Consider the following 10,175-nt stretch of genomic DNA (forward strand, 5'->3'; position numbering starts at 1 on the left):
ACCATGAAGCTGCCAGGTCAGACATGCTGAATCTTTCCTGGTAAGCCATGACCTCGTGGTGAATTACAGATTATTAGAAATTGGTTGAATCAATATGTGAGAGTTAGCCAATAAGGGGCTGGAGACAATGGGCCAGGCAGTGTTTAAAAGAATACAGTTTCTGTGTAATTATTTCGGTTAAAGCTAGCCGGGCAGGCGGTGGGAAGCAGCCTGCTGTTCCTTCGACAGAGTGGCGCCCAAGGTGAATAACTGAATCCACAGAAAGCCTGAGAAAGCTTGGGAAAGAATAGAGTAAAGCATGTTTTCTTGGTGGCAGCAATTTCTCGGGTCTGCTCTGCTCGCTAGAGGCAAGCACTCTCATCAGGCTTCTTGTTAACTCTTATAGCTTATATTAACCCATTTTTCTGATAGCCATATGGCTTGGTACCTGTTTCAGCTATCAGCTCACATGTTGCTTCTTCGGTGATTTGGGTAGGAATGGTGGAATGGGCTTCCTCCTTCCTAGCCTTCTCCTGTTCTCATCGCCCCGCCTCTACTTCCTGTCTGGTTGACCCACCTATACTTCCAGCCTGGTCAATCAGCATTTTATTAAAATACATAATTGACAGATTACAGACAATTCTCCCACACCAATTAATATAGTTTCTGTGTGGTTATTCAAGTGTGGGAGGCTGGGAAACATAAGCACAGTCTTCATTTATATAATGGCACCCAACATGGGGCAGCTATATTCACATAAAACCTGAGAGAGCTTGGAAAGAAATTCTAGACACAAAAGAAGAGTTTAGCGCAGCTTCTTGGTAGCCACATTTTTTTTTCAAATGGGCTCTGTTTGTTGGCAGCAAGCAGGGGCACCATGGCTCCTTTAAGAGAGACCTTTCTGTCTCAGTATTGGCACTGAAGGCTGTGTGGCTTCTTTGGGGAGCGCTTCCTACTTCATGCTAGTTGCATGAACAGCTCTGGCTCTTTCAGGAGGCCAGGCACCTAATGAGGTCAGTGAGCAGTGTGTTACAAATTGCTTAATGGAGACATAGATCCACTGCATCCATGGAGCTGGGGCGGAAAGAATGGCTCTCAGAGTTGGCCATAAGCATAGTTCTGCCATGTTGAACTGGGCAGAGCAAAAAGGCAGGGTTGTAGAGTTGGTTCTAACCATCCCCACTTAGTATTTTTAAAAAAGGGTGCTCTTGGTCAAGAAATAACCACAAATATGCAATAAAGACAGATTCAGATTAAAAAAAAAGACCTCTACATGGGAATGGGTCACAGTGTTGGATAATGTACATGGGCTTAAGAGAAAGAGAAGAAAGAGTACAGACAATCATAGATTAAAGAAGTAAAAATAATAAAATAAATATTAAAAAGTAATAAAGTAAAAACATAAGCCTCATAAAGATCAGATTTACACAGAGAATCTGGATTATGTATATCTTTGTATTTTTCATTGGATTTTTGACTGTTAATGAGTTAACTGCTGAAAAACATTTGATTCTGGGTCTGCTAAGATAAACCAAGATATATATTTCAAAAGTATCTTGAATTCAAAATTTGAGTCTAAAAAGACGTTCTGATTTTGTGTCCACAGAAGATGAAAACCCTTGGATTTCCTCCAGACTAATGTAGTTTGATGAAACAAGATCTCCCAAAAGGTCTCTGTGAACCCTAAAAATACTTTGCCCAACAAACAACAACAAAAAAATGGTTTTAAAAAAAGCTTTGCTCAAATTTCTAAAATGATTGTTTATAAATGTTTGTTTTCATTTTAAAAGGGTTGATTATAAATGATTAATGGTCACAGTCAATTTTTAAGAAAAAATAAAAGGGATATGATATAGAGAAGAATACTTTACGCTGGTATGGATCTTGATCTCTTGATTCAATTTTGTTATATGAATATTTCTGTGCTTGTTTAAGGCATTATGTTTATACAGCTCATTTAAAAATGTAATGTATAATTACAAATTATAGATTAATAGTATCTATAATAAACTTTTAGTCATGTTAATTAGGTTTTCTAGATATACAGAGATATATTTTAGTTAGATAGATAACCTCAACACTTCAAAGACCTACAGAAGATGGCATTTTAAAAGTTTTAAAAGCTTAGACTTTCTCAACAGTGAGATTTGGTTCTGGCAATACCGATTACTTCAGAGGCGTTGATGGACATTGAAGAGGTTCGTATGGAATTTGCCTTCAATGTGACAAGGCTAGCCATTTGGCAAGAAACTGTTCTTGTCTGTACTGTTTGGTGGTATATTATATGAACTGGACATGGAGGACCCACATAAAAATGACTACTAACTTTCCAAAAGACAGGCTGGTCCTTCGGTGTTGCTGCTTCCCAGAAGGAACTTCAGACATTCTGCAGGACACAGAAAAAAGCAACTGACAAACCTTACCAGTACAAAGCAGAACATATCTTCAAATTTCTTGCTTCACTGAAAAGTCTGTCAGATATTATGGACCTGTAGGCTGAAGACGGATACCCCAACATTACAGAAGAACTTTGGGTGACTATCCAGGCAGCAAGATGTCTCTGTCAATTCTAAAACTTTGAAAGTTGCTTACAATGCATCTCCTGCTTACTTATGTAATATTATATCCTTCTGAGGTCTTTGATGGAGTTAAAGACAAATAGTTATTGTTATAGTTTTCCTTAGTTATAATAAAAGATAAATTAGGTATAAAACTTTAGACTCACAAAGAAATATTGTAACTGTAATTCTTGCTTGTACATATTTTGTTATATGTAATTTTAAATGTTAAAATTAAGACCTTCCTTTTTATTTAGACAGAAAAGGGGAGATGATGTTAGATTCCCCTCTATATGCTGTGAATATGTTTTATTATCATTTGTTAATAAAGAAGCTGCTTTGGTCTATGGCAGAGCAGAATATTGGTAAAACTAAACTACACACAGGGAGAAAGAAGGCAGAGTCAAGTAGATGCCGTGTAGCTACAGAAGGAGAAAGACACCAAAACCTTACTGGAAGGCCACAGCCTTGTGGTGATACACAGATTAATAAGAATTGGTTAATGTAAAATACAAGAACTAGCTAGGAATTCATCTGAGTCGTTAGCCAAACAGTGTTGTAGTTAATATAGTTTCTGTGTGATTATTTGGGTCTGGGCGGCTGAGAAACATAAGTGCAGGCTCCATTTACACCAAAGGCCTCTACCCAGCCTGCGATGATACCAACAAAGACCTGCAGATATTTGTAGCCACATGGTCCTGGCTTGACTTCAGTAAAGTCCGACTGACAAAACTCACTGCGTACAGCACCTTGACTCTGTTGTCCTGGGGAGGCGTGTCCTTCTTTGAATTTACTGGAGCACAGGGCATCAGTCTGAAATCTCTGGAGTATTTCTCAGTGTCCAGGTAGCCAGAGGTGAAGGGAAAAGAGTCTGAGATCTTCTTTGGTGACAATGGCAGGAGGCAAGGTAAAGCAGCTAGGCAGTTCTGGCACACTGATTCGTCCATCTGGCAAGACTCACCATCCGCTGCAGCTCTCCTGAGCCCCCAGGTCAGAATATGACCTCATCTCTTCTGGATCGTACTTGGAAACATTTTCACTGAGGCAGAGTGGGGGTTTGGGGACAGCAGATAGTTCCAGGATCGTCTGAAGCTTGGGTTCTCGCTGTTTACATATATATGTTCATGAACATGAGTGTGGAAAAAGCATACCAGTTGTCTGGGTAGATAATGACCTTTTGTCCTTCAGCCCATCTTAAAGCTTGTGCTAGAGCAGATGTGTCCCTTGGCAAGGCTTGTGCCCAAATGACCTTCTGGCCCAGGACTACTGCTTCTCCCCTGCCCCACACCCCTGCAAGCCTAGTTCCTTCATGAATGAAGCTGCTTCCATCCACGTAGAGACACGCATCTCTGGTAGTGAGAGAGTCCAGCATCACCAGTCAGTCATGGATGGGTTCCTCAGGGTTCTCATCTGGAAGCAGGATGGCAGGATTGATGGCCAAGGATCTGTCAAAGATCAATCTGCCCTTATCCAAAAGAAGAGCTTGAGACTGAGTCATATGGGCATTCGCTCTCCACCAGTGGGTGGCATCCCTCAGCAAGGTCTCCACAGTGTGTGGATGGTCACAGTTAGAGCTGTCCCAACGTGAGCTTGTCAGCTTCTTTGAAAGAATGGCAGTGGCTGTGACAGCTCGCAGACAAGGGGACCACCCAGAAACTACAGGATCTGCTCTCTTTGAGAGTTAAGCTATCGGCCTTTTCCAGTCTCTCAACCCAGTCAGGACTCTTTTGACAATGCCCTTTCTTTCAGGATGTAAAGATAAAAGGGTTCAGAGATATCAGGGGGAGTTAAATCAGGGGCCTGTACAAGGGCCTCTTTTAAGTTCTTAAAGGCTTGACCATGTTCCTCAGTTCAGTCCAAAGGGGTATTGCCCCACCCACAGCAGAATACAAGGGTTTGTCAATTTCAGCAAACACAGACATCCAAAGACCACAATACCCAACAGTTCCCAGGAACTCCCTAATTTGTTTCTCAGTGGTTGGAGCTGGGGTTTGAATTATGGCTGCTGTGTGGGCCTAGGGCAACAGTCCTTTTCCTTTTTTTTAGTTCTTATTCCAAGATCGTAACCTGGAGCAAGCAAATCTGGACTTACTTTATAGTAATTCAGCAGCTCCACTAAGCTAGGGTTTCCAAAGGGCCTCAGCTGGCTCTCAAATAGTCCTCATTTTTAGCTTCCAATATTAAATCATCCACATATTGGAGCAGAATTGCCTCAGGGTACTTACTTCAGAAGACTTAAGTCTTGGTTGAATACTTCATTGAAGATGGTGGGGGAGTTTTTGAACCTCGAGGCGGTCTGGTCCAGGTGAGTTGTTCCAATATCCTTAGTTCGGGTCTGGCCCATTCAAATGCAAAGATGAGCTGAGGGAATTTTGACAAAGGGATGGAAAAGAATGTGTCCTTTAAGTTCAATACAGTGCAAGCTTTATGTTCTAGTGGTAACAGACTGAGCAAGGTGTAGGGATTTTTAACAATCAGGTGAGTGGCTTTTACCCTTCGTTCATTTCCCTCAAATCTTGTACTGGTCAATAGTCTTGAGTTCCAGGTTTTGGGATAGGCAACAAGGGGGCATTCTAGACTGACTGGCAAGGAGTCAGTATGTTTGCTTCAAGCAGAGACCTGATGTGAACACTGATCCCTTCCCTGGCTTCCAAACCAATGGGTATTGCTTGATTCAAATGGGCAAAACCAATGATGCTAATTTCACTATGGCAGGTGGCACATGTCTGGCCAGGCCAGGAGGATTGCCCACTGCCTAAACTGTAGAAATTTCCTGAATCAAGAACTTTGTCAATTTCCCATCCAGGGAAAGGGTTAAATTTTGGTGGATCAGCTGTCCCTCACTTCTCATGCAGGTTATAGTTAAAGCCTTATCAGGGCCTCCCAGCTGCAACCCAGCAGTGTCTCCTGAGAATGATATTGTTGCCTGGAACTTGTTCAAGAGGTCCCACCCCTGTAAAGGCTAGGGACATTCAGAAATAACAATAAAAGACAGAGTCACAGATTCTTGTCCTAAGTTAACAGTCTGGTAAGTGGTCAATTTATAGTCTTTAGTATCCCCTTGTTGCTCTGTATTTCCATTATTTGGTTGGTAAGGGGTTTTGAGAAGCTCCTGTGTTTACCAGAAAATTTATAGTTTTGACCTAGATGGTGAAGGTTACCAGAGGATTATGGGGTCCTAGTTTGAAGGAGCCTTAGCCTCACTGATCCTCCATAGCCAGGACTGGCTTGGGTGTGGGGTAGCCTTCCTGTTTCTGTTGTGGGCATTCATTCTTCCAACAAGTCATTCTTTTGTAGTAGGTGTATTGGTCTTTGAAGCTATTCCCAGGAGTGCTTCAGTTACCTTCGTGGGAATCGTTCCCTCTGTGCTAATGAAGAGGGTATGGAGAATCTGCCGACAGTTGTCCCACGTCGGGAGGGGATTGAAAAAGACAGAACCAATTGGAGAAATTAAGGAACCAGGGTTAGTACTAAAAGGGGAGTTCTGGTTCTTCCAGTTGTAGAGATCTGTAGTGGGGAAAGGGACACACAGGTGTCAATTGTAGGGAAGCCGCCATAAGGAAGCCAGGATGGAAGGAGATGCTGTTCCAGAGTCAGGATCAGGGTCACTGGGGACCCCCCCCCCCGCCAGCAGGTGTGAGGAGGGGAAATGACGGGAATGTAGGACAGAGTTAGGGGCAAAGAAGACAGGGGAGGAAGGGAAGAACTAAAAGAGAAGACTTGAGGAGCTAGGGAAGAACTAGGAGGCAGGATGGGGGTTGGAGCAGATGGGGACAAAGTGAGGCCATGGTGGTGGGGACTGAGGTGGAAATTGAGGTGAAGAGGAGAGTAGGGATAAACATGGCTATACACATGGAGGAAGAATTCCTCCTCATGAGAGTCCTGCAGAATGGGTTTCAGAGGATGCCCTGGGTCTCTGCTGCAGGCCTTCGAAGGACCCACTACTGACAATCAAGGCCCATAACCACCTTGCCAATTGCAGAGGATACAAACTTTCATTCAGAGGGACAGGTTGGAGGTTGCTTCTGCCCAGGGTAACATGTATCCATTCTGATCTGTGTGGCTGGGCTTGTTGACTGAGAATGTGGGCCATTCAACCCAGAATGTGGGCCATTCAGTCTCACAGAATGTTTGAAGGTGACTCTTGGTGACTATGGTGTGTGTGAGGGGAGTGAATTTTGTCAAAATTTTTTAGAACATGGACTATTGGGCTCTTAGGCTTGCTAATTTTCTTCTCATACTGTCCATCCATTCAGTCTCCCCAAGTCCAAGATAAACCAGTTAACACAGAAAGTTCAAGAGATGATAAAGTAATAATGAAACCAAAGATAAGATGTATAACGACAAGACAACCAAGACACAAAACAAGACCAGAAACTTCAGATAAGTGATGCTACATCTTGCTCTTGCCCTGGACAGGAGAGTACTGGATCTTATCAGACTCCTCATCTTAAATTGGGATCCCAACAGAACCAGATGTTACAGGAAATTGCTATGACTTTACCAGGGGAGACCGCAGTAGACCCTTGCTGCTTTTCTCAGCATGGCAGTCCATTCTGATCATCTGTGAAACGAAAAGCATGCCTCCGAGCCTCAAAACATCTCAAGGTGTGACCCTCCTGAGGTAGTACTTCAGCCCCAAAGTTCTGGAGTGAAGGTCCAGCTTTAGAATTTGGGTGGGTGACGGTCTGATCTCGCTGGGGCCTCCAAAATGTTAATCCTACCAGATGAGAATAAGACCACTACAATTTTGGGCCAAAACTGAAACAATATTTGGAGGCAGAAGTAGGTGGATTTCTGTGAGTTCAAGGCAAGCCTGGTCTACAATGTGAGTTTCAGAACAACCAGGGCTACACAGAGAATCTCTGTCTTGACAAACAAACAAATAATAAAATCAACACTTTTGAGAAAGAAAGGAAGAAAAGAAGGAAGGAAGGAAGGAAAGAAGGAAAGAAAGAAGGAAGAAAGACACCAAGAGAACTATGGCCTGTGAGGGAGGTGTAAGGGTGTATAAAAAAGAGATGGTCACCACGTGCTGACTCCACAAAATTTCAGCTGATCTTGCCCCTATGGCATAACTGATGTGGTTGTCAGGAATCTAGCAAGGAAATGTCAGGATCTAGGGTGGGAAACTGGCTTGTCATTTCTAAGCAAATAAGAGTGCAATGCAGTCTGCTAGATTTGTGACATCTATGTTGACATCTTTGGGAATTAAATGACTAATTTTTGACAAGGAAGTTGGGATAGGGACAGATCACTCCCTCAGCTCCCAGGAAGGCAGTAAAAGACAATTGTGACATTTGGGAATCTGGCATCCTGCAGGGTATACTCATGTCTCACATCCCAGAGACACACCTATTCCAGCTAAAGCCGTTTTGTCATTCCATGGGTGTACCACATCACCACCTATTCTCCAGTCTGGCAGTCTTGCCCTATTGAAGGTTACATGCCTAGTGAGTGCAAGATAAAGGAACAAGTTTGAACATTTAGACTCGGCCTTGGTGTGGCTGCGAAGGATTCTGGACTGTGTTATTCACAGTCTTTCCTGTTTCATGGCCTCTTCATTGTTTTTTGTCAAGAAGACAAAACTGCAAGTCACTTGCAGGAAGACTATGGGCAGGTTTGGATGGTGAGGCACGAATGTGAACACATTTTCTATTTATCAAATTACTGCCTTTAAAGGCTCAGTTTAATTGAAATCATCCATCTCTCCATTCCTGGAGATGCCTGCTCCTAGCTATGCCCAGCACAGACCTGAGGGAGGAATTTATATCTGCTAACTTCATTTTCTTGTCCCATGGTGACTGCTCAGTCAGAAAAGAGGACTCACAGAGTGACCTCATTAGACTCTTACTCTTCTCCAAAGCAAGGACTGTGGTAGAGGCTTGACTGGCCACCAGCTGGGGACATTTTCTAATCTGGTTTTGGCTCAGCTGATGATGTCTCTAAGTTTGTCCTTGCCCTGATGGGACGTACGTGTGCAGTGAGTGCTCCAAGAAGCTGAAAAGTTGAAGCCGAGTGGTCTCTTGTCTGCTCAAAATCCCTTCCTAGTCCCCGTACACAATTATACTGGGATCCAAGGCAAGTGGGCCATCACACCCATTCTAATAAATCAAACACAGACCAGGTGTGCCAGCGCCCGCCTTTAATCTTCACACTCAGGAGGGAGAAGCAGGCTGATCTCTATGAGTTCAAGGCCAGCCTGGTCTGCATATCAAATTCCAGGCCAGTCAGAGATAGACAGTGAGATCCTGTCCCAGAATTAATAAACAAACAAACAAATAACTAAATAGGTAACTGGGTAAGCTTCCAATATTCATATCTGAATCTTAATATTTTGTGTGATTCTTTGGGGTTGGGTTTCAACTTTCTTCATCACTGAGGACCCTCAGATGGGAACAGCTCTACTCAGTGTAGCATCTCCTTCTGCATGACTGGGAAGCCTGGACAGCGACGCAGATCCAAGTCACACTCTTTTTGTCCTTTACCCCGAGCTGCCGCAGGAACTGTTCCCCTCCCCGACTTGTTAACAGCCAGCCTGCTGAGCTAGGGTATCATCTGTCTTCTTCCCAGCCTTCTCTGCCCTGAAACTCTATGGAGCCAGAAATGACTTGCCCCGTTCAGTGATGGAAGACTCCTCCACCCTAGATACCGTTGAGTTACTATTGCTCCGATGAAACATCATGACCAAAAGCAAGCTGGGGAGGAAAGGATTTATTTGACTTACACTTTCACATTGTAGTTCATCATTGAAGGAAGCCAGGTCAGGAACTCAAATAAGGTAGGAACCTGGAGGCAGGACCTGATGCAGAGGCCACAGAGAAGTGATACTTACTGACTTGCTCGGCCTGGTTATTAGCACCCAGGACCCCCAGCCCAAGGACGGGACCAGCCTCAGTGGCTGGGCCCTCCCACATCAATCACTAATTAAGAAAATGCCTTACAGTTGGATATTGTGGAGGTGTTTTCTACCTTGAGGTCCCCTCCTTTCAGACCACTCTAGTTGTGTCAAGTTGACATACAATCAGTCACTGCACCAGTTTTCCTGGGATGTGGGATGCTGCCTCCCACCTCCACCCTCTCCCTCTCTTCTTCACCCATCCCTGCCACGAAGACTGGAAAATGGAAGCATAGCTTATGACAGGCCAGTTCCCAAACACCCAGAAGTCCTCGGGATGGCTGCACTGGCAGGGGCAGTTAGACTCTCTCTAGAATGTAGAGTTCTCAGTACCTAATTGTTTTAGGTGTGGGCCCTTTTTCTAGTTCTGTGGCCACAGGAATAAATTAACTCAATACTTTATTATAGTAAAATTAATATGCAGTCATCTTTCTGTGCCTGTGGAATCAGCATCCTAAAATTCAATCAAATATAGATTGAAATTTGGGGGGAATGGTTTTTTTAAGATATACAGTGTACAGTATACAGTGTTCTGCCTGTGTGCATATCTGCACCCCAGAAGAGGGCACCAAATCTTATTATAGATGGATGTGAGCCACCATGTGGTTGCTGGGAACTGAACTCAGGACCTCTGGAAGAGCAGTCAGTGTTTTTAACCGCTGAGCCATCTCTCCAGCCCTGGAGGTGTTACATGCTTGCTGATCCACTCTCTGCTACATAGGTAAGCCTGTGAAGGGTGT

This window comes from Myodes glareolus, chromosome 9 (assembly GCF_982192425.1).
Source record: "Myodes glareolus chromosome 9, mMyoGla1.1, whole genome shotgun sequence".
NCBI lineage: Eukaryota > Metazoa > Chordata > Mammalia > Rodentia > Cricetidae > Myodes > Myodes glareolus.